Raw genomic sequence first — 26,306 nt, forward strand, 5'->3', positions numbered from 1 at the left:
TGAATTAGTCCATGACAAATAGTGGGGCTGTGCTTCCACCCCTGGGGCAGTAGATTCCAGGTATACTGGACACTCCTCCACGTGAAAGCAAACTGTGGCCTGCACTCTTCTGCCAAAGGAATTGAAAAGAATGCATTGGCAATGTCGATTGTGGCATACCACTTAGCTGCCTTTGACTCCAGTTCATATTGGAGCTCTAACATATCTGGTACAGCAGCATTCAGTGGTGGTGTCACTTCGTTCAGGCCACGATAGTCTACTGTTAACCTCTGCCCTCCGTCAGACTTTCGCACTGGCCATATTGGGCTATTAAAAGGCAAATGTGTCTTACTGATGACACCTTGGCTCTCCAGTTGACAAATCAGGTCTTGGATGGGAGCCAGAGAGTCTCAATTTGTGCGATACTGTCACCAGTGCACGATCCTCATAGCAATTGGCACCTGTTGTTCTTCAACTCGCAACAGTCCTACAACAAAAGGATCTTCTGAGAGGCCAGGCAGATTAGACAACTGTTTGACCTTCTCTGTGTTCACACTGGCCACACCAAAAGCCCATAGGAATCCTTTTGGGTCTTTGAAGTACCCCCTCTTGAGGTAGTCAAGGCCCAAGATACAAGGGGCTTCTGGGCCAGTTACAATGGGATGTTTTTCCCACTTGTCCCCGGTCAAGCTAACCTCAGCCTCCAGTACTGACAGTTCTTGACATCCCCCTGTCACTCCTGAGATCCAGATAGGTTCTGCCCCTCTATAACTTGATGGCATTAATGTACACTGTGCCCCAGTGTCGATTAAAGCCTGGTACTTCTGTGGATTTGATGTGCCAGGCCATCGAATCCACACTGTCCAATACACCTGATCATCCCTTTCCTCCTTCTGGCTGGAGGCAGGGGCCCTCCATTCCTGTTCTTTGTCAGAGTATTCACTGTCTGACCCTTGCCATGCCAGGCCGGAGATTCCTTCATCAGGGCCAAGGGAGGTGATCTCAGTCTTCCTGTATCTGGGAGATGGCTGATTACTTTCTTGTGGTTTCACACCAGCTACATTAACAACCTTCTTGGATGTCTTCTTCCTGGCAGGGGTCTTTCCTCGCAATTCATGTACACGAGCTTCCAACTTGAAGGTGGGTTGACCATCCCACTTCCTCATGTCCTCCCCCTGGTCACGCAGGAAGAACCAAAGTTCACCACGTGTCATGCGCCTGGGTTTCCCTTTCCCTCTGACTGGAGCAGAAGAGAACTGATTTCTTGGGGTGCTCCTGACATCCAGGGCGCTCGCCCGTAAAGATGAGGAGGAACCAAGACTCTCTTCAAAGTTCTGAAGCCAGGAAGAGACTGCCACCACAGTTGGTGTACATCTTAGTCCTTCTCCCACATCCATTTCTGGATAGTACATCGCACCCAAGCAAGCAGAATACGAGGATGGCGCACCTTTAATCACCTTCCTCCACATGGCCCGAGTGCACAGGACATCCTCTGGATTTTTAGGGGCTTCATCATTATCTGGATCACCATAGATGACTTCCAGCACTGCTAATTCTCTCAGGTACTGGACACCGTCATCTGCAGTAGTCCACTTCCCTGGGGAGTTGTCCATAAGATCTTCCTTGAAAGGATATCTTGCTTTAACACTTGAAAGGAGCTGTCTCCACAGACTGCAAATTGCTGTCTCTTTTCCAATTCCCCTTTCAATTCCTCGATTTCTAGCAAGGGAACCCAGCTGTTGGGCTTCCTTACCTTCCAGTTGTTGAGCATCAGCCCCATTATCCCAGCATCGAAGCAGCCAGGCAGCAATCCGCTCACCCGGCTGGCAGCTATAGTCTTTCCGCAGATCTCGTAGTTCTGATGACGTCAGGGACCGGGTAGTTTCCGCCTCCTGTTTCAGTTCTGTTATTCCCTCTTCTGACCCCTTTGCTGAAGGACCTGCTTCTTCCTCTTCTTTCTCCTCTCTTATTAATCGAGGGTATGGGCCTGTTGTTCTCCTTGTCCACTGTTTCTTTTTTACTACTGGGGCAATCTCTGCTGTTGTTGTTATTGTTTGAGTTCCCATCTCCACCACAGTCCTTTGAGAGCACTGAACTGCAGCTCGATAAGCACAGGCCAGGCCCCAGTACAGCGCTAGGAGTTGCTGATTTTCACTGGGATAGGCAAGGCACCCTTCTATCAGGTGTTGTGTCAATTTTGCAGGGTTGCTTGCCTGTTCAGGGGTAAGATCCCAGGCTACAGGAGGTGATAATCGTCCTAGGAATCTGCCCAAATCCTTCCACTCCCCCTGCCACCCTGGGACAGGCCGCCTCAGGGCACATTTTGGTATTGACTCACCCAAAATTTGCCTTCTCTTACACCAAAACCACACCAAGCTCCACACAACCCACAATAGGCAAACAGCATTAATGAACAGTATCAAAGAGCTAACATAAGGATGAGTAAGTACTTCGGGAGCCTGCAGAATAAAACCACTCATGATGTTCCCAATTTCTTCCAGCATGTTCCCGAGCTTAGCAAAATAAAGATAAGCAGCGCAATCAACAAACCCGTGACCAGCACAAGAGCCTGTCACTTAATAATTGTTATAGCTATAGCACAATTAATATAAAACTGCCGTTGTCTTGCCCCACGTTGGGCACTAAAAAAGACTGTGGTGGACTGACCTTGGCTAAATGCCAGGTACCCATCAAGTCACTCTACCACTTCCCCCACCTTCCCCTTTTTTTCTCAACAGGGCAAAGAGGGGAAAGAAAATAAGATAGGAAAAAAAAAAACGGCCCTTGTGGGTAAAACAAAAGCAGTTTTAATATAAGAAAAGCAAAGCAAAGGTCCATGCACGGAAGCAAAAAAAAAGAAAACAGATTTATTCACTACTTCCCATTATCAGGCGATGTCGGGCCTTCTCAGGAAGCAGGGCTCCAATACACGTAGTGGTTGCCTCGGAGGACCAGGGGTGACCCCAGCCCCTTCCTCCTTTTTCCCAGCTTTATACTCGAGCTGACGTCATATGGTATGGAATATCCCTTTGGTCAGTTCGGGTCAGCTGTCCTGGTTGTGTCCCCTCCCAAGATCTTGCCCACCCCATCCCACTGGGTCGGGGGGGAAATGTCAGAAAGAGCCTTGGTGCTGTGTAAGCACTACTCAGCAGTAGCCACAACACCAGTGTGCTATCAACACCCTGCCAGCTCCCAACATAAAACACAGCACCATGAGGGCTGCTACAGGGGAAAACCAATTACGGCTCAGCCAGACCCAGTACGCTCCCATTCAGAAAGGTCTCTGTGCTGCAAATCTGGGAGCTGTGGGGTAATTTTTCTCAGAGCCCTGAGTGCACCAGTAACCCTTACCTTCCCCAGACAGTCTCATCCAAGTGCTCCACTAACACACCTTTAGCACTACACATGGGAGCTACATTTCAGCACAGGTACTTGCCCCACTCTTTGCCCAAGCTGGGCTGAAGATAACCCTGTGCCAAGCCTTGACCCTCTGCTACTGCTGACGACTGCCCAGCTTGACCTCAGATGTGCACTGGCAGGAGGGACTTGCCTGGCCATCACAGGGTGGCTGCTGCTTGGTCCTGGCTGCTGTCAGCACACCTGCTCTGCTCTTCTGCCCTGGGTCCTGTGTGGGCACAGGCATGGCCCGTCTTCTACCTTTGGCTCCTCTTCCTTTGCAGAGCCCCCTGCCCTTACTGGTTCCCACAGCCAGCCTGGGCAAGGACCCAAGCCCAGATGGACCACCCAGGCTCATGGGTGGAAGGTGCATGACTGGGGGTCCCAGGTGGGTCTGGTCAGGTAAACAGTGCCTATAGATAGACGTCCTCAGGGCCCTGACTATTTTTAACACTGACCTGTCTACTCTTTCTCATCTTCCTCCTGTTACCATGCTGCTAACATTTTAGTCACAGAGTCGGGAGTGCATTTCACTTATTAAGATCTCTAAGGAAACGATATGTGCAAACCGTTCTTATAATTTAGTGCATCCATCATCTGGTTACATTTCAGCTCTTTCTTAACTTTACCTTGCAAACAAAACCTAAACTACATGCAGTATTCAGAAAGGTGAAGACGGGAGGTCATGCAAAACAGCCTTGTGTGCTTCTTTAAGTACTACCAATTCCAAATGTTTTCAAAAAGAAAACCCTCCAGAATCATTAATTGGCTGAAAATCAAGAGGGATTTTTTTTGGTTGTTTTTTAAAGCATTATCTTTGCGTTTTATTTCAGCTTCTTTACTTACAGCTGTGCCAGGGAGGAAAGGAACTTGGTTCACTTGGAGGTTTATGCAAAATACTAAACGATGTATGATAGCAGAGATGATCCTATTAAAGCTGTTGACTTGATATTAGGAAAATAATATTAGAAAAAAAAATCAAAGTCAATATGAATATACAAAATCAACATTTATATGTTGTGCTATTAGAGAATGAATTATTTTTGAAACATGGAATGAGGTACAGCCTAAACACTGCACTGAACTCACCCCCAAATCCATAACACACTAATTTTCCTTCCTTGCCTAAATGAGCAAGCAGTCTGAAGTAAAACTTTCTGGGTTTCTTTATTTTCTTCCAATTTCCTATCTGAATTTATTCATGACTGGTTCACTCCAATTTTTTAAGTTTTGCCCACATTTTTCTTTCAAATTAAATAGCTTTTCTTTTTTGGTGCATCTGTAGTGACAAAGGTTTTGTTCTTTCATTACGCCATGCTGAATAAGCCAGATTCAGTATTCTTCCAGTGCACACTTCCACTTCCCTCGAATTTCTTGTCATCTCTCTCTTTACCAGTAACACTTTCTTACGTACAGTTTGCCACAACATATACAAAGTTGGAGCAAATTCATCCATGCAGTTAATGAGCGTCAATAAAATTCTGTTTTCTGTCTGCCCCTTACCTTATTTCTATTCATTTCAGTGAACCTTCAGTTAGGCAGGAATCTTCTAGGACTCTATTTTTTGTAACTTATACTAGTCCTCGTTTATTTTGAAAAAACTGAAAAAATATTTTGGCACTACCAACACAATTTCTGTACTGGAAATACCAAATACTCTGTGACTTGAACTTAGTTAATGCCAGTATTTTAACAGCTGGATGCAAATAGGCTCTACTATCCCCAACAGGGACCGAAAAATGTTATAACACCACAAATCACTCTTCTAAAACAGCCAAATTTTATGTTACTGGTAAGTTTTCCATTAATACTTTGGAAGATTGAGGAAGGAGAATTCTTCCCAGTTGCAGGCACAGACATTCAGGGAGAAATAAACACTCAGATCACAGATTCTGACAGAACTCATGGATGTCTCTGAGCAAGCCACTCAGTATTTGTTTTGGTCTTTTTACCAAATGAAACTGTTTTTCTGCCATCTTGTGCCTTTTTTAATTTCATGATAAGCCTTTGAAGATACTGATCTTCTGCCAGTAGGAATTACAGTAATATGAAAATATTAAGGAGCACATAAAAGGACAAAAATGCCAAAAGATCCAGCTGGGCATTAAATTTTGTCAGCAGGAAAAGATTTTACTAGTTGTGATAGCAGTATGGTACAGGTACAAACTCTCTGTGACAATTCTTTTAGCTCAATACCTTTTCTTAGAGTAAAACCAAACAGATAAACATTTTTTAAAACTTTTAAAAAGGGTTTTACTGACATAGCTGTATTGGTTCAACATCATACATAAAGTTATAAAAAAAATTTCCATTGTAGACCCACCTTTGCAAATTTGAAATCCAGTTTTGAAAAGTAGTGGAAAGATACAAGTAAGGCATTGAAATGTTTCTTTCTTTCTACTCTCCCTCTGTAATAGTTATTCTTTTTACTTATCATTTATATATTTGTAAATTCTGACTTTTCACATTCCTAGACATTGATATGTTCTCATGAATCATGAGATAGGTTCCCTTCAAGCAGTCATGTTTCCTCTTTCTGAGGCTACTAATAGAACAGACACTTCTTCAACTACAGCTACCTTTATCAACAGTCTTGTTAATGATATCTCAGACATCAAAAAATCAGTAACATTAAATTATTAGGACTGACATTGTAGTTAAGAATGAGATGGAAGACATCTAACTGAGAAGACTCATCTTGAAGGTGAGGTGATACTTGGCATAGTTGAGGAAAGAAATATAGTGAAAGTAGTGATATATTAGAAAGGGAAGTATATTGTGATGCTCCTCTGTATCAGGTGCAATGTCTTAAATGATACCCATGCTGCAAATACTCATGTCTTATCTACCCAGAAAATCCGAGCGGCTTACTGTGCTTTTGTTCAAAGTTTTTATTGCTCTTTATTCAGAAAAACAAAATAAAAAAGAATTTAATCAAATATAAGCCTATTGTTTATATTACTTACTCATCAAAATTTCATTTTCAGACATCTTAGGGGCAATTTGATCTCCCATTCACAAAGAGCATACAATTAAAGTGTAATGTATCTCTGACTAACGCACATTCCAGAAAGGCACTCAGCCCTGAAGAAATCCAGTGATGTTGCTTTTCAGTATAAAGACATTTACTCCTTCCAGAAGACTTCATTACAACTTTTCTCTGTACCATCTTCAGCTGTGCAACAGACATCTAAAAACGTACACAAATTTGATTTGTGCTTCCAAACAGCATTTTGCCCAAGGGTTTTGTACGCTGTTACTCCCTCAGGGCTGTACAGGTGTCTTCTTATGGCCCACTCTTGGGTGGAGGGAGATCCTACCACACCCCCACTGCAGTGCTCGCCAAGACTCCTACATAATACTGTCTCTGCTCAAGCCATAGCTGGTGCCAGAACTGTCACCTTGGCCATGTTGACATCTAGCCATGCTCCTTCCTAGCCAGGGACAGATGCTGTTAGTAAAGTCATGGGCAAAAACCTAATTTTCCCTTGTGTCCACTTTGCTCTCAGCTTTGACGCTGGCTGTTATTAATGGAAACCTAAGAGCAAACCCAGCAGGAGGCATCTTCAGCTCCTTTAGCATAGTGGGGAGCCAGGTGTCCATGACAGCAGCAGGCTGCCACCACACTTCTTCCAGTCAGAGACATCTAGGTGCCACCCTCTTGGATGAGGCCAGCAGCCTCCCCCTCAAGAGGCCTTGCAGACTGAAACTGGACAGGGTGTCCAACATTCATCTTACCAATGACAAACATGAAGAGAGAAAAGTCATCCACCTACCCCTCTGCATAAACCTGTTTTCTGTTGTATCAATGTTTTTATTCACCATTATATTAAAATAATTCTTACTGAACTGCTGCTTTCAAGAAGGCTGCACACCCCCTTTGCATTGCAGCCCATACTGCTTTTTCCTGGATGTGTGCATCTTTGCAACTGGCTATATTAAGAGAGTATTTTATATGACTGGAACCATTTTACCAAGTGATCTATACAGCTGTGTAAGACTTCTGCCACATCTATCTCACTTCGATAAAGCTTCTTGATTGTCAAGCACTTTAAGATCAGATGATCAGCCAGTTCTTTAGAAATTATTTATATTCCCAATGTCAAATCTAAGTAAAGTAACTGCAGGAAGTTATTTTTCTCAGCCAGACTCATAATCTAGTCAATAAACAAAATTATGTTTATCTCGCCAGAACCGTTTTCAGAAAGCCATGTTTAACTATCATTGGGTGAAAATATGCTAACAGGGAATACTGTCATTCACTGGCAATCAAATAGAGGCTGCAGGTAGAAAAGCACTACAATTTGGTCTCCCTTACTTGTCCAAGCTCATGACAAACTAAAGTGTATATGTGGAGGACAACTATCTGTACGGTCAGAATACTTACTGACATATGAGTGTGACTGCGTGGATTTACATTGAGCTACAGACCTGCTTGTTTAGAGAGGCATTTTGGAAGAGTGGAGAAAGAGCTATGTCAATGCATTCCATAGTGACTGCCTATACACACATTAAAAAGGATCAATGTAAAAGTGACTGCTACTGCACATGGTATTCACATCTGAAGTCAGAACATGAATAGACTAAAAATTGACAGTCAGAAGTGCATAATGGTTAGGATTAATTAAACTCCGGACTCAATGTGTATCCCCTGACATATTAGAAGCTTTGTTGCAGTTATTCGAAGAATGATAATTTGTGTGAGGATTCTTGTAGAGATTTTATAGAATAGGATTTAGAGGGTCTTTGACACAATGGTTTGGTGAAGTAGAATGCACAGAGAATTAGCATAACCTTTTTTCATTTGAACAAAATCCCATCCTCAGTGGAGAGCTGTATTTTTCTATGATTTTTGACAAAGAGGTGTATTTATCAGACTATTACATGATATTAACAATCACTTTTAAAACAGTTTCGAAGGAGATAGTACACTGAAAACATATCAATTAAAGTTTTTGAAGGAATGATATCCAGGACCATTTATTCTCCTTTGAGTCATTGAATTTCTATGTAATTTTCTTCAGTGGAGTTCAACACTCGACATACTGCAGAGGAAAGTCTGATGCTCCCTATGTAATTTGCTGGTGTGGAGCATCATCTTTTGTGTGTAATCTATAAATTAAAACCCCTTACGCTACCACCTGTCACAGCCATTCCTAACTTGGATGCTAGATTCTCATGTTGTCTATGCTAAATATTTAAACTCCAGTAGGTGACCTCACAGTTGCTGGGGTAGAGAACAGCAAATTAGTTTTGTTAAGAATTGTACGTATTTAAAAACAGCTATAATTCAGAAAGAGAACAAACTCCCCAACTTTTGAAAAATAGCTTCCATCTCTATCCAGCATTTATGGAAAATCTTGGAGGGGATGTGGACGAAGGAGGTGGAAGACACTGTGAAATTAGAAAGGTAAGAAGTCATGAGCCTGGAAGTCTACTCCTGGCAGAACCCGCCATGCACACTGCCAAGGAGCTGGGTGGTGAGGTGATTGGAAATCTGCTCCAAGGCAAATTCCTCAGCTCCATCGGAACAATCTGGTGATTGTCATCAAATTCTACATCATCCCGTGATATGTTTAGATTTTGACGGACTGGTAAATTTCAAGCCAAAAAAATACTTATTTACATACTTTTAGTTACTATTTAGGTATCTTTATAAACCGCAATTTAGAAACACTTTTTCTATGCATTTTTTAAACAACTGGGCATCAAACACTAATGTCAAAACAAATAAGTGCTATGATTTTGCATTGAGTTTAAGGTATAAAGATTACATAGCAAAAATAGTCACAGATAAGCCTTTCAGAATTAAAATTCTGTCTTCTACCATTAATGGATTTAGCACACATTAAATAAGCAAAGTATGAAAAAATATTTTTAAAAGTTTTCCTTCTGAATGATCCATTTGTAACCTATCTTCGCTGAAGAATACCTTTAAACAACTCTGAAAGCTGCTAATGGTTGTCATGTCTTGAGGATGACTGTCACATTTATTAATACTCTGTAAGCTGCTTTTCACACTTTGTTATAGCTGTGTTGATTAACAGAACATTCTTTCATTGCATCCTGGACATCATTTTCATGAGCGACTATACTTGTTGGCTTCCATTGAATCGTAAATCAAGAAATACCTACATTATATATACATATCTAATGAGATAATAAAAATTGCAGACTTCAATCATTTATTGTTAATATGAATCCAGTTCAAATTTAGAAGCTACACTAACAATATTATACTAAAATTATCAGAATGGAATTGTATCCTAGTATATTAAAAATAAGTTTGTCTCTCCTCCTTTGTGGCTCATATTCCTGTATCTCAGTCTTTAATGGGGAAAAATATTTATGGGATTCATAGAATCTAACAACCTTTTAAATCTCGTCAACAAATACAAATAAGGATTTGGCACAGACAGGAAATAATATTCCTTAGTATTACTAGCTTACACTAGTATGGGGTTCAATTTTTATATTATACAAGTATGAATATATAAGTATATAAAACTTCAGTCCTGATTTAGGGCTGATTTAAGTGCTGGTTTAGGATAATTACAGTATAATGTGTGTCCAGTCTAACCCTGTTGAAATGAAATACAACACTGATTTCAGTGATTGTTCTGAGAATGAGATAAACAAAACATGAACTGAGAAAGGGCCAGGGAGGGGGTTTGAGGCAAGGAAAAAAACAACTTAGCAGATTTGCAGTGTCAGCAACTGTTCACCTCTATATCGCAATTGTAGACAAGTTTTTAACTTTTGCTATATAAAATACAACATATTCTACTCATATGAGTATTGAATTAACTTTATGAGGCATTACATATCAGGTAGAGAGATGAATTAAAACTCAACTTCTCCTGTAGCAGTGAAAATGGACCTTAAAGATGGCCAACAATCTGGCTGTCAGACTCTCCTGCCTCTGCACACATTTGTGAATATACTTTTCCACCTTGTACCAACAAAGGAATTTGCATTGCATTGCAAGGACAATTGGGCTTTGCTTCCATTTGGAAGAAATGATGCAGCAGCTGTGAAAGATGATACTTCTTTTAGATTTTTCATGAGTCATATAATTCCACAAGATTAAAAAAAATAATAATAATTATGCGTTGCTACCAGTTATGCTTAAATTGGAAGGCAGGATGGAAGAAAAATCTCAAGGCATGAAAGCAGTGGGGTAGGAAGGAAAAAGTCTGAGATGTAAAGCAGATATAAGCACTTCTTAATTTATCTGTCCTGTCTCATCCCTTTGTTCTGCTCCAGAACTGCATCAGAAACAGAACATTTCAGTCCAACCGTATCTAAAAAATTGAAAAGGAAAGGGGGAAAGAAAACTACCATATATTCTTAGATCACTAGAAATGTGTAACAACATGGTTTACTTTTAAGCTTACTGTTTAAGGCTAAATTTGAAATTAAAGGACACCAAAATGAGAACTGACTATACTGACACTGATAGTGAGAGAAAGACCAATTAATTATTGTTGAGTTACTATAAGGAGAAAGTAAACCATTGGCTTATGATGCCATCATGTCAAACAGCTTCCTGCCTGACTTCACAGTGTTCATTGGAAACTGGGCTATTAGCAGCTGTGCAAAGGCAACAAGGCAGTTGTAAAGGCAACAAGAAAGAACAGATTATGGAGGATATAGGTTAGGTTTGAGGTCTCACAGCTTGCTGCCATGGAAAGAGGGGACCACTTTTCCCAGCCCCACCTGCAAGTCCTCTCCCTCCACTACTCCCAGTCATGAAGCTCTGCAGATGCTTTCTCCTCCTCTTTCCCAAGATACCTTCTTCAGACACCTTGGGCTGGGCACAAAGAGCTGCTAGAAGCAGAATGCACACAACTTGGAAACATAAAGCAATGATTTATTTCTACACCCACAGAAGATATCTAGGACATAACAAGCATTAATTACCCATCCTGACAAAACACTGGAATAGTCATGGCTAGTGAGGCAGGCATAAGTCAGGAGGCGAAAGGCTGATGTGGAATGCTCACTGGGAAAAAATCTGTAAGACTGCTGAGTTGCCATCTCCTACCATATCCACACTGCCAACCACACTGAGACCCTAGGGTTTTTTCCTATAAGATTTTACAACTCTCTATGTTGGTGTTTTGCTTCCTGAATCCCTGAATCCCTCAACAATCTTTCCTCTGTTCAGCTGAAGCCTCAGGGGAGCAGAGGAAGATTATGGAGAAAGTTATAGACAGCTGTCCCTGGTATTTGTTGGATCTTTTTGAGGTTTGAAGGTTTGATTTAACTCACTAGTAAAAGGGATGCAGGGCTTTTTTTTTCTTTCTTTCTTCTTTTTCCCCCCTCCCTGAGTTTGCTTTCTGGCAAAGTAGTGAGTGAAGGCAGTTTACAAGACTTCTCAGAAGAGCTCTCCTGGTGCAAGGCTAGTAGTGAGGAGAGGGGAAGTGGGAACACCACTTTTTGGTGGCAGTAAACTATAGAGTCAGCTCACTGTACATTACAACGCTGGATTTACAGGAAAATGTTTTCAAACTGACTGAGTCTTAATTCTCTTTATGTTTAGGGAACTGTGTGAAGGAAATTAAATTCATATCAATTATCCTGATAACCTGTTGGAGGCAAGTAAGGTTCTGGAAGACCAAAAAAGGCAAAAATACTACCTATTTTTTAGGAAAGGAAGTAAGGGTAAATGGTGGATTTATAGACTAGTCAGTTTAACTTAAGTTCCTGCAAAGATACTGGAATATATCACGCACCTTGAAAAAAATAAGATTAGTAATAGCTGGATTTGCCAAGAATAAACAGTGTCAAATCACTTTAATTTCCTTCCCTGAAAGAGTTGATAAAGAGCTATTAGATCTCTCTTGTGTATCTTCTCTTTAGTAAAGTTTTCCTCACATAACATTCTCACAATCTAGATGCATGCCAGACAAAATCTACAGCAAGAGTGAAAACATGGTTAGAAATTATCCTTCAGTGTCAAAATGAAAGAATATGTTATGTAGTCATCTTCACTTAGTATTAGTCAGTATTTTTATTAATGGCCCAGCTGAGAGTATGCTTATTAAAGTCACACAGAAACTAGCCAGTACAAGCCACAAATGTGTTACATTCAGTAAATGTGGGAATGATCTTGAAAACCTGGAAAAATGCTCTGCCAAATATTGAAATAAATAAACACTACATTTTACACTTAAGCAGAAAAAATAAGATGAACTTATTCAAAATGAGTAATCACTGAGTAGGTAGCAGTTTTGCAGGAAAGATCTGCAGGTTTTAAAGGATCATAAACTGAACATGAGTCAACTGTGTTAGCCATTATGAAAAAGTATACCAGGAGGTATAAACACAGCCTGCAAAATATGCAGCACAATTCTTTCCACTCAGCATTGGTAAGACTGCACTCTGTGAAAGATGTGGGCCAACTGAACACTCAGGGAGAGCAATGACAAGAGAAAATGTGATTTGACAAAGGTGTTTTGTATAGCAAAGAGAAGACAGTGTTGAGACAACAGTTTTCAAGTAGTAAAAAGCCACTGAAAATTTATCTGTGGCAATAGGACAAATAGTAATGAGCTTAAACCACATTAAAAGAGATTCAGGTGAAACATGATGATAAATTTTCTAATGTTGGGATAATGAAACCCACTGGAATAGATTGTCTAGGAAGGCAGTGGAATCTCTAGGATTAGAGATTTTTTAAGAATATATCAGATAGATATCTACCAGGAATTAAACAGGTGTTGGGCAAGGAAAGGGATTAGATGTCCTCTTGATGTCCTTTCATCGCTGTCACTTGTGATTGTGTTACCACATTTCAAAAGGATCACATTACGAACTAAGTACAGTTGTAAATATATTAGACTACTGGTGGTCTTAACTGTTTACTCCAAGACTATAACGCATTTTGATTTCTCATTAAGCAACCCTTACCTTTCTGAGATTCAATAGGAGGAAGGGGGATTAAAGCCTTTGTGTAGTATATTTCATTTGTCAGTGAGAGGTACCATCAGTTTTAACTTCATCATAATGCAAATGGAAATGAAAGCACTGAGATTTTTCTTTAACTAGAAAAATGTTTGTTCAAGACATATCACTGCACCTCAACGACTGTGCTATGTGTTTACTCAGTGGAATGAATGTTCAGAAAAGTGAATAATGTTTGGACAAAAGAAAAGGAGCACATCCAGAGAAGTCATTAAAAGCTGTTTTGCTAAAAGGAATCACTAATAATATTTGTTCAGTGTTTCATGATTTCAGCCATGAAAATTACTGTTCAAAAATACACTCCAGACTGAGAGATATGGATGTGTCATTGACTCAGAGGCTGACAACAGCAGTAAAAGCATCTGCTTTTAAATGCATTTTTTGCTTTGGGTCTGACAATTCTGTAAGCCTGAACTTGATGCTGTAAATTATCATTTGTTAATTTTGGACTCAAATAGTCATATTGCCCCTACACAAATATGTGAGCTGTGTGTCACCATTTAAGGTAAAACTTAAGAATTGAATGTGCTGGGCAAATCCAAATCTTTATAGTGTGTTAAGACCCTATCCCTCTAGCAGAAAAGGGCCACAGCAGCTAAGCTGGGTGGTCATTTGCCACCTCTAGTGGAAGGATGACATTGGGTGGATGTGGTGGTTTAGGCTCTGCCAGGGTCTGAGACCACATGGCCGCTGCCCCTCCCCCACAAAGGGAGTGAAATACAAAGCCCCGGGGCTGAGATAAGGAAAGGTTTAATACAACAGTGCAACAGCAACAAAACAAACAACAACAATAACAATAACAGTAATAACAATGAACAGAGCAAGATATCTACCGATACAGCAGTGAGAACAGAGAGATCGCATAACACACGCGCTCACCGACTCTCCCTCTCCCATGCTCCTGCTTGGGCGCCCGGAGGTGACATCAGCATGGTATTGAATAATCCAGCTAGAGCTTCCCCACCACTGCTGGGGAAACTTAACCCTATCCTAGCTAAACCAGGACAGTGGATAATGAAGAAAAGGCACAGAATAATGGAGAATAGTCAGACTGTAAATGTTGTGGAGACGTTTAAGACAGCATAACAGTTTTGTTATGACCTAGCTTTGGTACAGTGGGAAAAATGTGCATTTATTCACAGATACTAGGTACATAATATAATCATCTTCCTGCCAGGCAACCAGGTATCCAGGTCTCTGAAGTCTGCTACACAAATTACGGGTTGCTTGTGTCCACTGTGGGCCAGGTTGCTTGCTTCATTAAGTTTATATTTAGCATACAAGAAAGGGAGAGGCAGTCATACAAAGCTGTGAGGGCTTCCTCATCCACTGCCCAAGTCTTTGAAGTGCACAGGACAAAGATGGTGCCCAGTGGCTCAGCAGTGTTGGAACAGAATGGGATGTGGTCATCCCAGTGTCTGTCCCTTTCTGTCTCTACTGTAGGAGCTGAGGTAAATTGCACATGGACTAAGTGCACCAGCTCATCACCTTCTGGGAACTGTTCTATGTCATCTCCTGACTTGTTATTGCCATAGAAGAAAACAGTCACTTTTGAAAACAGATCACCAGTTAGGTAAAACTACAGTAGAAGGAGATCTGTGGAAGAAAGAATAAAATCATTAAAGACAGTAACCTGGTTAGTTCATGTTTTTGAAACTCTTTTCTGCCTGATGGACCCTCGAAGAAGCCTACTGTTTTGCAGTGTAAAAGGGAATTTGTTTTTATTGTTTAAACTCCACTGAGTCTTGCTAACTAAGGTTCTACTACAAATGCATGGCACTAAATCTCTGACCACATACAATGAATTACATGAGAATACTGTAAGTAGGCACACACAGAAAATGACTAATAGGGAAAAAAGAGAAGTTAATGATTTTGAAACACATTTGCAATTGATATTACCTATAATGTCCTGAAATACTGGTTTTATTTAATTGCTTTTTTAAAGAATGTAATTATTTAAAAACTATCACATGCTCACTAGATACTTCAGATACTAAAACAGTCATGCTATTTTAGTTTCACCAGTTATCATCACAATTTAATTTAGCATTTAGTCTCATTAGAGAAAGAACAATCTCTCCTTGTAAACAAATGTACTTCTGAATTTGACCTTTGACTGTGTTTTGTGAAATGCTTCACTTTATGATTGTCTGCAAACCATTTACTGAAGCTGAATATTTGAAATTCACTGTTTGAGCTATTTGACTGGTCATCTAATCCACCTGGCTGGGTTTTTTTGTGTGAGTTTCTGTTCTGTAAAGATAAAATTTTTAGACAGATGAGGATGAGGGAGAATCACAGGGCCTTCAATTTTCTTAGTAAGAATGCAGTTTAGGGAAGGATTGTTTCCAATGAAGCAGACCTAAGTTTCTTTGTGATATGAGAAATGTCTTTATGTATGTGGGTACATGTGTTGTTCCCAGACGTAAAATATTTTGGCTAACATGCCTGCAAGTATCGGATTGATGTGTCATTTTGCCATTTCCCAAAATGCCACAGCTCTAGTTGAACCTACAAGTTCAATGCAAAATGAGAAAGTGAGGTCTTTTCTCTTCTATCTTGGTCTATTACTTGGATTCCAAGGGTTGGCGAATTTCTTTAAAAACCTCAGTTCAAGAAACTGTCTTGCAGAAGGACACACTGGTCTCTGTGTTAACACACTACATCCAGCAATGAATTCCTATCATTTGCTTCAGGAGATACCAGTGCATATGACCCCAACCTACAGAGACAGAAAAGTACATTGAGAAAATAATTTAGACAGGTATTGAGGTTTGACCTCTGGAGACCACCACCTTTTTTTCAGAGATTTTACTATCAGCTAGCTGTACTTGGTCTGCAAACTTCTATGAAACTTCCCTCCAAGATACCTGTTAACTTCTTGGGTGATTAAAAATGTCATATTCCAAGGGAAACAGACATTTACTCCTTTCATCTTTCCTTCTGACCAATTCTCTTAAAACCATCCCACTCTCCTCCACTTTGTTGTGGTTTTTTGTATCAGATTCAAAACAACAGACTTTTCATACTCCATGAAAGTGCTTCCTAACCTTAGTTGAAAGTGACTATAAAAGGAGACTTTACTGGACAGGAGTAGCCTTCTGCACTTTTGGGCAAAGAGCCCAAATTATAAAGTTGTTTTATTAAAAGCTGTAAAATAAATGTTTCAATTAAAATAATTTATCATTGAAGTTAATTGATTTCTTCACATTTCCTGTTCTACTTCATGTAGATTGGACACATGATGTTAAGAACTTCCAGAAAGATTCTGTGTCAGGGATTTCAATGGTATAACACCTTTGCCACTTGTAAGGTGAGACATGCAGTATAGTCTCATCTACTTGTCTGCCGTTGTAGGAGAGTGAGACGGGGAGATGTGAACTGCAACTTTCAAAGGACACCATGTGAACTGCAACTTTCAAAGGACACCCCAGCAGCATTTCCAAATAAAACTATTTGGGATAATTAGCTTCTTTTTTTTTTCCTTATTTTTTTTTTTAAAAAAAACAAACCACCAAACAAACAGAAGAAAGTGATCCAAAGCATTTTTCTGAAATCTTTCAATTCAGGTCCTTTTTGCTGTTATGCAAATGTCAATGTAGTGTGCAAATACAACAGGGAAAATAATACCCATTAATGCTATCATTTGAAATGAAAAGGTACCACAGGTCATGAAGTGTTGAGCACATATCGGATCACAGAGAAATTGAAAATTTGAAATTGTATATTATCTGGACCAATATGGCTTTGTAGCTTTTAACCCATCAACTCATCTTTGCAGTGAAACATGCAAATTAAACTCTGAACATTCATATTAGAAGTAAACACAGACAAACTTTTACATTCAATTAGTCCCTAACATGAGTTGTCCCAACTGACATTTTACGAAGGACAAAATGTGGGTTCACATTCTTTCTGTACCCGGTTTTACAGGGAGAGGAACAACGTTTAGGCTAAGATTATTCAGAAACAACACAGTTGCACACTTAGTTCAGAAAAAGAAAGAATCAGAGATTATTATCATTTTACATATGCCTTGGTTCTAGATGCTAAATCCTGGATTTTGGATACTTTTTTAAAAAACAGGAGGAACTTAAGAGGTAAATTCAGCCTGTAAATGAGGGCAAATTTTCCAACAACAGGGACAGCCAAAGAGTTTCCTTAATGAGTTTTTCAGTCTGAGATTAAATGAGAATATGAGAAGTGGTTTATAGCTCAGATAAAATAGAAGAGAAGCTAGATCAAGTTAATTGCTTCAGTCACTGATTATATATGATTGATTTATGCCAGTCTTGGATATTGTAGACAAATGCTAAGAAAGTGTTAATAAATCTGAGTAAAATATAAGATAAAAACTACTATACTGTTAAAACAGTCACTGAATATTAAAAAAAGATGGAGAATAGAACCTTAGAAATTACACCTGTAAATACACAAGGAAGCATCAGAGTACCAGAACCCAACTGACACATTTGTTTCCAAAGAGAAGTCCTGCTGGGCATTTGAGACATCTTTGCTTATAGCATCGGTCATATGTTGTGTCATGACACTTCCGTACTGAAACAGAGCAGGCTGCAGCCTATCCAGCATGTGAGACAACACCAAATGAAATAAATCACTGTTAAATGGGATTTCCAAGCCAAAAGAGACCTGACAGTAACTGTTAGAAAGAGCTTCTGCTCTTTTAAATCCTGTGCTGAAACATGGCTTCTCTGGAAGATGCAGCTTACACCACCTTATCACCAATGTAACCAGAAGATGGACTTTTCTCTCCCTCTCTCAAATTTGTTCTGTAATGTTTGCTGTACTTCTACTGATATGTTCATGACCCACTGTAGTTTTAAGTGTCCAAACTGACTTCTCATTAATCATCATAGTGACACCACAAGGGTAAACTTTGTTCAGTATAAATGCTACTGTTATGGCTAACATAGAGACAGATTTCAACAGAGGGTAAAAGCATATACATGTGGAAAGTATTCCATCTCTCTCACTTTAATGTTTATGTCACCAAATTATCCAGATTATTAACATGGGGGGAAAGCACTGATTTGCTTAACTATGCCAATATTAGATTAACTGAGAATAATAGCATCATTGATGAGTAAGAAAGTCTGGTTGTATAGATTTTCTCCATGATTTCTTTAGAATAATACACAAACTGCTGGATGAATGCCTTCCAGTAAGAACCCTGTCTCCTGTAATTTTACTTGAATTTGAAATACTATTTTAAATCCTACTGCAATAAAGGAATGTCAGTAATAATAAGTAAAACCCTTAAAGAAAAAGCTAATGATGAAATTTCACATGAGTAAAGCCTAGACTAGACTTGAGGATCAACTTTCTCTCTCTCAATGGGACTGAACTGATCTTGTGACTTAAGGCTCTTAAATCAGGATGTAGGAGAGCTGTGTCATTATCCATAGTTCTGACATTCTGCATGATGATTTCCAAATTTCAATTTTCTCATTGTTCAGTTTTTCGTTTGCATTATGTTGGGTTTTTTTAATATTCCACCAAATCAGTACTTCTGCTTTTGTAGCAGGATTTCTCTGGGGTTTTTTTGCTCCTGTAGGCAGATATGCAAAATGCCTAGAAGGGGTGAACCAATACTTGATTAGGAGAGACAACATACTGTAACAGAAAATTCCCCCTTCTAACACCTACCCAATCTGCAGCTGCATCATACCCATGAAATGAACTTGAATGTGAAATTTACCTATTTTTCCAATGCAAAACCAGTCTGTGTATTTGTCAGATGTGACCAAGGCAAGTATTTTGTACAAGTATTTCTATAGATGCTATTACTCTTTCCCTTCCAGTTTTCACTAAACTGACAGAGAAAATTTTTGTCATCTTTTGAATACCAACCTCAAAGTCTGGGAAAATGTGAAAAAACAAGAACCAGATTAGAATGAGTGGGGAAGAGTAAACATTTCTGGAAAAAAATGTAAGGAAGAAAAAGAAGGATATCCTATAGACATATATACATTGTGTGCATTTTTTGTAGCTCTGAGAAATGTGAAAGTTTGCCTGCTTGCTTGGGGGAAACTAAGTTCACATCAATTTATGTCTGACTTCAAAATAATAGCCTCCAAAACAATTACCATGAATTTTTTAAACTACAAGCCAACTAGTGCTGAACTTTGAAGCCAGTATGTTATAATGTGTCAGTGAATTCAGATTCTTAATCTAGGAAAGAAAAAGAAAAACAAACACCCTGCACATTTGAATGTCAAGTGCAGTAATGCAGAGTGGAACAACTAACCAAACCTACTTACTCAGTGGATTTTCTGAGTTAAGATCAGTGTAATTTTAAAACCTGTATCTGTAGTTTTAAATGCAAGCTGTGGTCTTGCAGCATAAATTAATTGGATGAGGTACATAGTGTAGCTAATGCAGGAAGTCAGGCAATAATCAGCATGTTCCTGCCTGCCCTTAAAATCTATGAAATGCCAAATAAATACTTTAATAGGTGATCTACTACAGATGACATTCCCAGGAGAAAAGCCTGGCCTTTGATTTCATGTATCTATCAATACCTTAAAGAGGTAAGTCTTTAATAGATGGTTGCGGTCAAACGAAAGAAAATCTCCGCTGTACGGAATGTAAAGGTCAAATGACACTTAATAAAAATTCCAACACTGGAAAGCAGCAAAATTAACTTTGCTTTATAACTGGCTTCCTCCTATTGAAAAGGATAGTTGGAATCTATATGCTAAATCTGTGTCTTTGCCTTAGGAGCTATGACAGACCACAGACTCTACATTTCGTTGGGTTGGAAACCACAGTAAATTCATTAAAGACAGAATGTACGTATTCTACAATGAAGAGGAATTTTATTTCCAATGTATCAAGCGCAACAATTCAGGAATACATTTTCAAAATTAGCATAATTAACCATACTCTAGCATTTAATCTAGGAAGATGTGATGGATTTGTAATATGTCTTTCAAGTGTAAAGATACTGGAATAATATCATCTGTGTACTCTTTGCCTCACAAATAAGTGACCTCCCAAACTTCATCTCTCTTCTTAAAGCAGCACTCTGTCTTTCTGATGTTAAAGAACACAGGACTGGGAGACACCTTCTCCTGTCTAGAGATAATAGCAGAGGGATTTTCATTTACATGGAAAAGGTAAAAATAAGGAAATAAAAATGTTTTTTTCTAAGTCTGTTTTTTGAGGAGGAAGGCAGGGAGGCAGTAAAAAAGGGGCCACAAAATGTCCACAAATCCATCCTAATATAAACCTGTTGGTTGAGGAGCAAACTAAAGGAAAACCTCCACATTCTTCAATCCACTTTGGGCAAAAAACTCAAAGAAAAAGGCTGCAAGATTGTAATTTCCCTCATGGAGCAAAGGGGAGAAAAAATGGAAAGGACCAAAGGACTGGAAGGGATTAAAAGTTTGTTTTATCTGTCACTGAGAGCCATGTCTTTGAAAGCAGGGAGTTACATGCAGAATGAAGAAAAGTATGTACTTGAACTGGTGTAGAAAGCCAAACCAATTAACTATGCCTGAGGTGTGTGGATGCTTTAGCCTTAAAGAGGTAAGACTTCACCATTACAAAGGCTACAGGGTGGGGGAGCAAGACTTAAAGCTTTTCACATGTACCACTCATGAGTACCAGATAGAATGAGCTACTTAACAGTGTCATATGAGCAGAGAGACTGTACGCACTTCTCCCTCATATGCACTCTCCCAAGAGCTGAGATGACTTAGCTCTCAGCAAACCTCTCTCAGTTAACTGGTATGGCCAAGGCATGAGGAGCAGCATGATGCAGGGCTAGTGAAGATGGCTAGCAGAGCAAGGTTGAACACGGAGAGGCTGACAGAGCAAGCAGCAGATGGAAAAATGTCTAGTAGAGCGAGGACCGCTGCAAGGTGCGGCCAGCAGAGACAGAAGCAGGTAATGGGAACAGTCAGTGAAGTGAGGTTAACAGAAACAAGCCATACTAACAGATCAGATCAGTTTAAGTCAGACCTTGGTACCCAGCAAGCCTTAAAAATCTTTGAACTGTAAGCTATTGCAGAAGTCTGACAAAAAATAGCTGGTCTCACCAAAGGAAACACCATATAATTATTTTAATTGATCTTTAGAAATAGTAATTGTTACTGCTTACTTGCCTTGCACAATTTTCATTCCTCCCTTTATAAAAATATGGTTTGTTAGTCATTTGACTTGTGATTCCAAGTAGAGAAATTTAAATCCCAAGCACTAGAAAAGTTTAGTATAACTTTTCTTGGTTTCCCATTGGTAACCTGAATTAGTGTTTTGGGTATTAAACTCTTTAAACCTTAACCAAACCTTGATAGAAGGGTCAGAGCAGGAACGCACAAAAGAGCGAGAAAAGAGCCCTGTATATCATCCTCCTCTCTGAATACAGTAAATCTCTACTGTGTAGTCAGGCAGGAGACAGAACCTGCTTAACTGCAAGATTGACAGTGAGAAAGAAAACAAAGCTTACAGGAATTTTCAGCTTTCTTTTCAGTGAACTCATGCAAGCTTCAAGGTAAGAGAGATCCAGCATTGCAGCAGTAAAGAAGTTCAAGGGGAAAAAAACACTTATTTTCATTACTGGATGAAGTTTGGTTGTGAATAATTGAAAAAAATCCCAACTTTTTCCATCATGGTAATAAGGTCATCTCCCCTTCAGGAAGGTTTCAGAAGAGGGCAGTTAGCAACCCACCCATGATATAACAGATTAGGAATTAATTACTCTTCTCATGGCTTTACCTAATAAAGGACCAGAAGAAATAAGTGATAACTTTTCTGTGCTGCCAGCACGAGCACATGACAACCATGGTATCTTCTTAAAAATGCCAGCCCCAGTTTTCTCTCTGTCACTGATAACATTAAATGTAGGCTAATGTCACACTTGGTGGACTGTTGCCTGCTTGAAGAAAAATACTGTTCAATTTGTGCTGATATATTACACGTATACACACACATCTTTTTAAAAATATATCACATAATGTATTGCATGTTTAAAATAACGTAACGTAAATGTGATTCTTAGAGTGTCGTTGCACATAATAACATTTTGTAAATGTTTTGGAAAACCACACGCATGGATAACTTACTCAAATATTTCTGGAAAATCTTAAAAGAGGAAAAGGAAGGAAAAAATTTACTTTTTGAGGACAAATTCAAAGAGTAAAAGATGGGAGAGGGAAGCCAATTAGAGCTACTGTAGATTTAGAAAACTCATTTTGTGATTATGAACATCACCTGCAAGATAAAAAATCCCCAACACCTATAAATATGTGATCAGATGAAAGATAATGTTTCTGAACTGAATTCTAATGTGAAAATGTACCTACCAAGTACAAAGAAAAGTCCTTGTTTAAACAACGGAACATTTTATAGCTTTTCAGCCTTCTAATGTTGCCTTCATCTTTTCACATTCCTGCATCTTTATCTAAATTCAGGAGGTGGTTGCACCTCCACAGGAACAATGAGTTCAAACACCCTGTTCTACTGTTGGAGCACGTGTACTCAGTTTAGGTAAAGGAGCTGAAAATCTTGAAAAACTCAGAGATGTTTATTGACTCCTGGCCACTCTTTCCTTCCAAAATAAGATTTCCACCTTTTTGCCTGTTAAAAACAAAGTGAGAGATCATACTCATAACCCCAAATTCAGCAAATGTTTAACAATATAATTACCTCTGTATCAGCCAGAAAAGCAACTGAGCACATTTGTAAAGTCCAGCTTGGAGGCAGTTCAGTACAGTTAGAGCAGCTAAATATAGTTTCGAGAAACCCTTATGCCTAAAGCAAACATGATGCCATACCAATCCCAGAGTAAAATCACTTTCCCTTTCTCATACAGGTCTATAATTCTCAGTATTTCTTTCCCTCTGCTTTGTTCTAAGGCAATGGGAGAAGCAAACAGGAACCACTTTTGAAGAAACCAGTCAATCCTGTATATTTTACATCTATTTCTGACTATATAAGCAAAAGGATACAGTCAAAGCCAGTGACCTATTCCTTTCTATCATCACTCCTAAAATGGACAGCTAACAATATACACATTCAGTTTGCTGTAATTTATGAAACAGAAAGAAGCAGTTTCTTTTCAAATGTGACTTTAAGCATGAAGTACTGATTGTTGGATAGAAGGGTTTTTGACATGAATTTGATATGGATTCAGGGATAGCAAATAACCAGTGAACAGAAAGATGTTATTTTTCAGCATGACTTGACCAAAGTTTTGCAAGACTGATCCTCCTTTCATCATATCAACATTGAATCAGGTAGGACATACCAGTCCCTTCACTGAATAGAATAGAACAGAATAGACCGAAGGTAGTAACACGTTGTCTACCTTCATCTAAGGATTCTCAAAAAAGAAATATTTTTCATTGTGTGCAGTGTCTGTCAAGCTAGACAAAGGCTATCCAGCTTAGTTTTAGGAGAAAACACTTCATTTGTGTGTCCTGACAGGATCATCACCAACTATATGCCTGTATCTCCATAGACTACAGTATCAGGTGCTTGCTCACTGGCTTAGAAATTATTATAATAAACATGAGGGTATTATTCCCTTTAAGTAATTAGAGGAACGTTTCACTTATTGTGTAATAAAATACTAGCAAACTTTCATGATCACTGATGTAACAATTTTGCACAATCAGCTTTTCCCTGGAAAATGTGTGTTAAGCTACATATGTGACCTGAATAGTACTACATCTGCATAACTTAATATACTTTATACCTTGAAAAAGAAGTTGTAAAATATGCAGCATGTTCTTTGATTAATCACAAAGATTATTTCATGTTCTTTCTGATGCAGTAATAAAAAAGCATTCTTATTAATTTTATATGGCTTTTGTGAACTTCAAAAAGTGGTACCTTTGCGTAAATGGTACCTTCTGCCTTTCTATTTCCCTACACAGAGGAGGCCAATCTGTGGCTCATGAGCAGTGTGGGTGCCACCACAACACCTATAGCTACATTTGCTGCTTTTTTGGCCCAGACCAGCTCCACGTTACAGCTGAGGGATCCTTGAGGAGCATGACATGTCTTCTGGGAACTTTTCTCTCTGTAATCTGCCATTTGTGTGCCATATATGGCTCATGTCCACGTGAAGAATGCTATGTGGCTTGTAAGATCAGGAAGATTTTACCAACTTGCCTTATTACTGGCATTGCAACACAAAGCTGCGGTGCTCCAACCTGAAAAGCAAGCACACAATCAGAAGTAATTAAGATCTGAGGAGGTTTTATCTTTCCCAGAGGAACCCTGCTAGCTTCCCCTGGTAGGTAGCACAATTAATATAGGCTATACTTACCTGACACAATGGTGAAATCCATTTTCTTGTGTCAGTGTGACAAATAACGAGTTCACAAGGATACGCACCTTTTATTGCCTTTCATGCGTAATATGGGGTTAATCATGGAATGGATTAACTGGAGATGAAATGACAAAAATTGGCACCATTATAATTTCAAGGCAAGTTTTATATATATATATATTCTTTCTAAATCTTCCTCAACCTTCATTTATGAATGATAGATTATTTCTCAGATTCCATTTAAACTCATTATTAAAGTGCAATTATTTGTACAATGCATGCCATTCAAACTCAGCTATTTTCTCCCACAAAATACTGGCTGAAAGAAGACTGACCTGAATCTAGAGATCAAAATAGAGACAGTCATTCTTTTTTCTTACATTTTGCTGATAAGGATATTCAAGCTGATTAAAGAAGAGTCTTTGAGCAAGCTAGCTAAAATTTCCTCCTCAGATGTTGGAAAAAAATGCAATTTCCTTTTACAGTGATAATCTATTTAGTCCTTGATTAATCCAACTTCACTGAGAATTTCATTGTGGCAATTCATCGTTTCATATTTCTGAATCAGTATATAAAATGACTGACTTCAGGCATCCAAACAAGGAGAGCATGATTATCAAGAATTGCTGAAACCAGCAAATTCTAAAGGGAGGCACTAACTCTCTGCAGCTCTATGAGGCTGAGTTTGTTTTTGTTTAGGAGCTTAAATATTGATTTAGTTATTTAACTATAGGTGCCTATATTGGAAAAGGTTGGCATACATACCAATAAATAATTTTAAAATGTTGAACTTTGATGTGAAACACCAAGCAATGTGTTAAATATAGGTGCATGTATTTTGAGGACAATCTGTTAAGATCCTGAACAAATAAGGATAAAACCAACACTCTTTATGTTCATATTTAACTGCATTAGGAAGACAGTTTTTGCTTCAAATCAATTTTACATGTGTCAAATCCTATTTGCATAGTATGCCATTGTGAAGGAATCCAGAAACCTGGTTAAATTGTACCGGCATCAGTAGTGCTAACAAGCAGTTTTTCTGAAGAGGTTTAGCAGTATTTAACAGATGTGTAAATAAAGCAGAATATAACCATTTAATAACTGCTTTAGGATATTAGTATAGGGTGCACAAATACTGCACAGCCTTGCATTTTATTTCAATAGTGGCAGTCCTTAGACACTGAGGACGATAAATATAATAAACATTAAGAACACAACAAATCATGGAATGCAGCCTTAATTTAACTTGTGTCCAGTCATCTTTATTCCTATGTTTTATGGCTTCATATTTGTTGTCTAGAAAATAAAAGCTCAACAAGCCATGAAATGCCCATAATCTGCCTCTACCCACTGTTTCCAAATCACTACCTGCTTCTGAACTTGAGCCCTGCTCCCTGCCACATGCCCCTCTGCTCACTGACACAAAGAGCTGCACCAGATGCAGCTGCCTACTGCACATATATGTATATATCTATGTCTGTGTGTGCCCCCATAGAACACTCAGAGAAAAACCTTCCTTTTATTCACTACTGGTTTCCTCCAGGGCAAGGCAGTTGGATGTTAGGTTTCTTGTTGTTGCTCTTCTGACACTTTTGGAAAGTGTTACCCATGTAGCTTCCTGGGTAGTACGTGATATTACCTGCTGGCACTTCACATG

This window comes from Strix aluco, chromosome 2 (genome assembly GCF_031877795.1).
Source record: "Strix aluco isolate bStrAlu1 chromosome 2, bStrAlu1.hap1, whole genome shotgun sequence".
NCBI lineage: Eukaryota > Metazoa > Chordata > Aves > Strigiformes > Strigidae > Strix > Strix aluco.